We start from the raw sequence: 7,000 nt of genomic DNA on the forward strand, positions 1-7,000 counted from the left end.
AATTATATAATGTTTATTTTCAAGACTATAGGGGACATTTTTATACAATATTTAGGGTCCTAAGCTCAGTGTAAGGTCTTTGAGAAATAACCCTAAAAATCTAGTGTCGGTCGACCGATCCCTAAGGTTCTGTGTCTCTCTATGGTCAATCTAAGGCCTATTTGAACATACAAGACATATCATGCAGATGTATGCATTATTACAAACCAAGATATAAAAATTAAATGCATATACAAATTAAAATGAACGTTTGCGTCTTTTGCTCTTCAGTCTTCATGGAATACGCTGAAAAATATGATCTTTATGTTCCTTCAGGCTTCCATGTCCTTTACCTCATGTGTGTGCTAAATCATGAACCTATTCAAAAACATTAAATGCATACATGAGATACTTGTACTTTGTCAACATCAAAATAGGGATCGGACTCAAAAAGTCAACAAAAGATGTAACGACCCGAAAAATTTTAATTATTTAAAATAATAGGGAACATAATAAAATGAAAAAAGGGGAAATAGACGAAAAGGGGAAAAATATTTAAAGGGTAAAAGCAGGCACTCGTCGACGAGCTGGAATTTTCTCGTTGACGAGCAATCTTCTGAGCCTCGTCGTCGAGTATACATTTCTCGTCGATGAGGGTTTGCCGAGAGAGGTTCTCACATTTTGAATTTCTTCGACGAGCTTTCGGTCTCGTCCATGAGTGGTGTTCTTGGGCTCGTCGACGAGTCCAGATGTCTCATTAACAAGGCCACGTGGCAAGTTACTTATAAATAGGGAAAAATTAGATTTTCAAAGGAGGAATTTTATTTTCTTCTATTTCTCTCTCTAACCACGGCTCCTCCGCCTTTTCTCTTCGATTCCGGGCTGGATTTAGCTCGGTTCGACAATCGGAAGCTACCGCGAGACTCCTGGGAAGATTCTCTGCAATATAGGCGGAGTGATTTTTCAATTTAAGAAGTTTGGGAAACATCCCAAAATCAAGATAAGTGAGATAATTTAAGGTTTATTATTATTTTGAGGTATTTGGAGCCTAGGAAGTATTTAATGGGTATTTTTCTGAGATTTGAGGAAGTTGGGATTTTTGGAATACAGGGTCTCGTTTTGTTGATTTTAGGCCGAATCCCGAGGAGCGGGTAAGGGGAAATACTTTATAATAGTATTTTCATTAATTTTAAATTGACTACTTTGGAGAATAATTTCTACATATTGAGGTATAATTTTTTGAATCATGCTAGTATTGAAAATACCGTTTTAAAATATATAATATATTGGGAAAAATTGTGTGGCATGAAAATAGCTTTGAAAATTTAATGGTTGCGAGTACTGTGGAGTGATAATTTATGGTGATTGTGAATATTGTTTGGCTGTAATTTCTACTTGGTTGAGTATACTGATTGGGTGTAGATATTGATGTTGTGTATTCTGTGGTAGAGTTGTGGATATGTTGAGTGACTGGTTTTGTTATTGGCAGTGGTATGAGGAGGTCGTTATATCGTACCTAGTATATTTGTCATATAACGTTGGTAGTGGTATGAGGAGGTCGTTATATGGGCGTTTATATTGGGAGGTAAATATCGCCAGTGGTATGAGGAGGTTGTTTACCTATTTACCATGAACGGAGTGTTTATCTTGTAACCTGTGTGGTTTGAATAGTCATGTGTGAACCAGTCCTATGTGGACATGTATGCTATGTGATTGATTGATCCTGTGTGGACCAGTCCTGTGTGGACATGTATGTCATATGGTTGATAGTCATGTATGGAATCCTGTGTGGACGATTACATTTTGTGTGGATATAGACCCTATGTGGGTATTATTGAAGACTATGTGGATTATCCTGTGTGGATTATTCGTGGTATGCATATATGTGTGGAGTTCTATGAAACAATTATTGCTGGTTGCATGTGACTGTAATTAATTAAGTATTTACGTTAAAGTAGATTACTTCCCCCGAGGGCTTGTTGAAAAAGGCGAGTATTCTGGTATTTATTTGTGGATACCAGAGTAGAGGGAAGCCACTTGTATGGGCAGGTGACCTTCCCTATCCTCGAAGACTTTATCTGGATACATAACCCAAGGGCTTACTGAGAAAGGTCAGTGCCCTAGTGTTAGCACTAGAGTAGAGTGAATCTAGTTGTATGGGCGGGTAAACTTTCCTATTCTCGAGAATTATCAGTTAAAATAATCATATATGTGGGCATGTGATTTGGTGACAGAGAAGTTGACCATTGTGTGATTTGAATGTGTTATTTCGGCTACTATTGGATTATGAATGTGTTGTAAGGATATTTTAATTATATATTAAACATTTCAGGCACACACTGTTATAAATTATTTCTTCCTTACTAAGAGGTATCTCACCCCGTTGAATTATCGATCTTTTCAGGTTTTCCAGGTGATTGAGCTTAGATAGCTCAAGGGTAGGGTAGTTTTGTGAGTGGATATCAGATTGGATATGTATTTTAGTTTTATGTTTAATATAGATTTCATACTGGTATTGTAATATGAATAATGGGATTGAATTTTATGGTCTGCTTATGTAATTATAGAACTCTAGTATATTTTGTTTGAGGTTATTTTAATTATTTCTGCTATGTGAATGGTATCAGAGACGCGTGCTGGTCTCTTAACACTCCAGGCCCACGTGGCAAGTCCAGGGCATTACAAAAGATCCCTTCTTATTAAAATAAGGAAGGCAATCTGCACATGTTTTTTCTAGTACCTTAGAACGTATTGATTTATTTGAGGCTAACTTTGGTGTAGGTAACAAGATAGATTCGTTGTGGCGACTCAAATTTGGAGACTCGTCGGTTCAATTTATAGACCTGCACCCACCAAATGATATTCCTCTAGAGCCTCCGCTAGACAGACTGTGATGTTTTTCTTTCCCATCTTTTCATTTTGTTTTACCTTATTTTATTATTAGTCAATTTTCAAGTACATTTTTCTATAATTTTAGTTTTTATTTTCCATTACTTCTCCACCCAAGTATGCTTTACTTCTCCCATGCACATCTTTTCTATCTCCCCTATACTTTCACATTGAAGACAATGTTCCACTTTAGTTGGGGGGTGATAATTTGCATGTGATACTATGCATGCACTTGCTAAGTTTTGTAGTAATAAAAAAAAAAGTATTGAGGATAGACGATTATGCCATGATTAACACTGATTTATACCCTTTACATACTTGCATATAACCTAAGAATTATATGCTCAAGTCATTTATGAAGTTTCTCTTTATATGACTTTGTAACACCATGAAGAATTGATTAGTAGTTCATTCGTGTTAATTTGGTTATTTAAACTCTTGTATTTACATGGTATCTCATGAGACTGAATAGACACATTCACGTGATTCATTACACTTAGGATTCCTTGTGAGCACTGAGTGAACACTCGTTGCGACTATGACACCTTATGAGATATCCTTGAGCTATTTACCATCCTTTTGAGTGTTAACATCAAATCAGAGTTCATGGAACTCTGTTCTCTTTTCTTTTGGAAGATTCTTTGTACACTAGTATATGGTTTTGATTTGCTAGCCTAGAGGTGGTATCTAGTGAGAAGATAGAAACTTAGGTCTTGTAGCCTACTCAAGATGTGAAGGCTAAACCACCCCTAGAGATAGACTTAGTTCATGGACTATTGTTTGAGTTTAATTCCCATTGGTGGCATGAAGACAATAAAAGAAGTGTAATGATTGTCCTAATTGACCAAGAAAAGACAGAATTTGAAGAATGAGCAGAAGAAAGAATAAGAAAAATAGAAATGCACATGAAATGAAAGGCTAATACCTGCTCCACATAAATACCACACAAAGTTAGGGACACAACACATGTTCTCCACGTATGAAGACTCTTCAACCGCTTAATGCTTCATATGTATTCACGCCAGGTTTGTGAATAAGTTGATCTAGGGTGGTCGTGGTTGGATATGGCGAGTAGGTGAGAAGATGTTAGAGTGAAAGACCCGACACCTCACAAATGGATTAGATCCTTTTCATACTAGTCAACTTCATACATTTAGCGCTTGTTCCTTGCACTATGTGGGATGTTTGATTGCGACACTCCTCCTTATACATGACAAATGAACTCATTTTTTTAATGTTTTTAAGGGTATAGCAGTTAGGCCGATTCAAAATGTCCGTTCTGTAGGTGTCCACTGGTATCCTTGGTGTAACGAGTCATACATATTACACATACCTCGAGACTTTGCCTATTTATACTCGAATTTATATAACTACATTAACTCTGAATTGTATTGCTGGTTAACTTCATGTGAGTATACTGTTCTTAACTGCTATATAACGATGAAACTTGCATGAATGACTTACTTTGGAGTTGTATGCATTGTATGTGATGAGCTTGTGTGAAATTCAGTTATATTCTTGTATGTGAAATGGTATGGTTGTGTTGCATGTGCAATCGTTTTATATTTGTTGGAGCTAGTATTTGTGGGTATCGCCCTAGAATTCATTTACGTTATTTGCTAGAGACTAGTAAAACGTTAGTTAGGGGGTGTGATTATGCGCTTAAACTGCGTAATTAGGTTCTTTAATTTATATATTGAGGCTTATATTTTTAATTAAATACCTAATTACCCTCAATATTTTAACATTGTGTCCTATTTATAATATTTGAATTTTATTGAGCAATTTATGAATTTTTAGTATTTTTTTATCGCAGGACAATTATTGGAAGCTAAAACCAATACTACATCGTAATATGTGCGTAATTTTCTCATCTGAGCTCTGATTGAGCCCATTCAAAATTTTGGGAAAGTTAAGAAAATTATCTACAACTTTCGTGTTTTAAGTTTCGAGAGATACAGGCTCTATGAAGATCAAAATTTCCCTTGTTCGCTAAGAAACAAAAGAAGAAAAATGGAGGAACAAGAAAAGAACAAAAAAAAAAGAAAAAAAATTTTTGGTTGATTTTACCTAACCATGCAACCGGGTCCTCCCCTTTTGGCGCTAGGTAGGGCAGCCCTCTCTCTCTCTCTCTCTCCCTTATATATATTTTTTTCTTCCAAACAGAATTAGAACCCTCTTCCTTGCTCTCCTTTCTTTCCCTTTCTCTTCTTTTCTCTCTTCCCTTCCCTTCTCTCGGTTTTCAGCTCTTCCCTCTCCTCTCTTCTTTCTCCCTCTCTTAACTCTCCTCTCTCATTTTGCTTCTCTTTCCTTCTCTCCCTCTCTTCCTTTCTCTTCTTTCTTCCCATATCTCCCTCTTGGTTTTGTCTCCCTTACGCCTGCCATAGCTACGACCTGCTGCTTCCCCTACTCCTATTCTTGTTTTGCTACCCAACCAAAGCCCCTGCAGCTCCTCCTACTCCCGTGCATACTGCTGGTTGCTGCTGCTGAAGCTTCTTGTTCTTGCTGCAGTTGTTGCACCTGAGAAGTTCTAGCCTCTTCCATTGCTCTTCCTAAACCCGACGTACCCAAGCTCCGCTGCCGTGCTAGTGTTGGAAAGACCCGAGCCCTCATTTTGTGCTGCAACCCAAGGGAACCCGAAACCCCTGCTGCGAGCCCCTACTGCTCCTCAACTTCCCCTACGACTAGCCTCCCAATACTCCTCTCTTTCTCTCCTTTTATTTATTTATTTATTATTCTTGCTTTAAATTACTTAAATGAATAGTGTTATTTTTCCATTGAATTTCAGTTAAGTTTTACTTTTGAATCTCTGTTTGGGTGTTATCCTTAAAGATTTTTTTTCCCTTTCTCTCTTATTTATTATTGGCATTAGATTTAATTTTATGCTTGAGCTATATTTTTAAATTGATTAGCATTCGATTTGATATCTAAAAAAAAAAGAATAAAATACAAAAAAAAAATCTTCTTTAGATTTAAATCAGTTGTCTTCTTTAAAATTCAAATTTTGTTGAGTTCTATTTAGTTTAAATTTAGTTTTATTAAAGTCCGAATTATTTATTGTGTTTCCGTTATTGTTCAGTTGTTAAAGTTTTAATTTTTGTTCTAGTTCTTGATTGGGTAAAAAAGGTTGGTTCTTGTTGAACTTAGGTTTGATTGAGTTTTTTTATCATTACAGCACGCTTAAGCTACTAGAAAGGTTATCGTCATTAGGTTTTATTCTGAAGTTCAATGTGAGTTTTAATTGGCTTTTAAACGTAGGATTTTCGTTTTTCAGTGTTAATTTAGTGCGTGTTAGGATTTAGAATTTAAATTGCACGTTATTTTAAATCGTCAAAAAGAATCTCAAACAACCAAAGAAAAAAAATATCTTCTTTAGATTTAAATCAGTTGTCTTCTTTAAAATTCAAATTTTGTTGAGTTCTATTTAGTTTAAATTTAGTTTTATTAAAGTCTGAATTATTTATCGTGTTTCCATTATTGTTTAGTTGTTAAAGTTTTAATTTTTGTTCTAGTTCTTGATTGGGTAAAAAAGGTTGGTTCTTGTTGAAGTTAGGTTTGATTGAGTTTTTTTATTATTATTGCACGCTTAAGCTACTAGGAAGGTTATCATCATTAGGTTTTATTTTGAAGTTCAATGTGAGTTTTAATTAGCTTTTAAACGTAGGATTTCCATTTTTCAGTGTTAATTTAGTGCATGTTAGGATTTAGAATTTAAATTGCACGTTATTTTAATTTATCAAAAAGAATCTCAAATAAGCAAAAAATCTAAATCTAAACTGTGTTCGATGACTTTTGTTTCTTATTTTCGATTGGAATTACATAAAATTTGGAGTTAAACTGCATTTCTTAAGGAGATGATTTGACATTTGAGCTAAATATTATACGACAGAACTCTTATACTTGGGATAGCTTCCGAGCTGCTCATTTTTCGAGTGAGTCAAATATAAGTCTATAGACTTGTTTAGCATGGTATTGATGATTTGTACAATTTCATAGTAAAAAATATCATTTTATACAAAACCTAGGCACTTTGCATCTTTGTTATTCATTCACAAGTGCTCAAGTTCTCTCTTGCTCATTTATCTTGTTTGATTCAATCCTTGAGAGATTTGTGTGAGGTTTGGTTTGTATT

Source organism: Malania oleifera, chromosome 7 (genome assembly GCF_029873635.1).
Source record: "Malania oleifera isolate guangnan ecotype guangnan chromosome 7, ASM2987363v1, whole genome shotgun sequence".
Lineage (NCBI taxonomy): Eukaryota > Viridiplantae > Streptophyta > Magnoliopsida > Santalales > Ximeniaceae > Malania > Malania oleifera.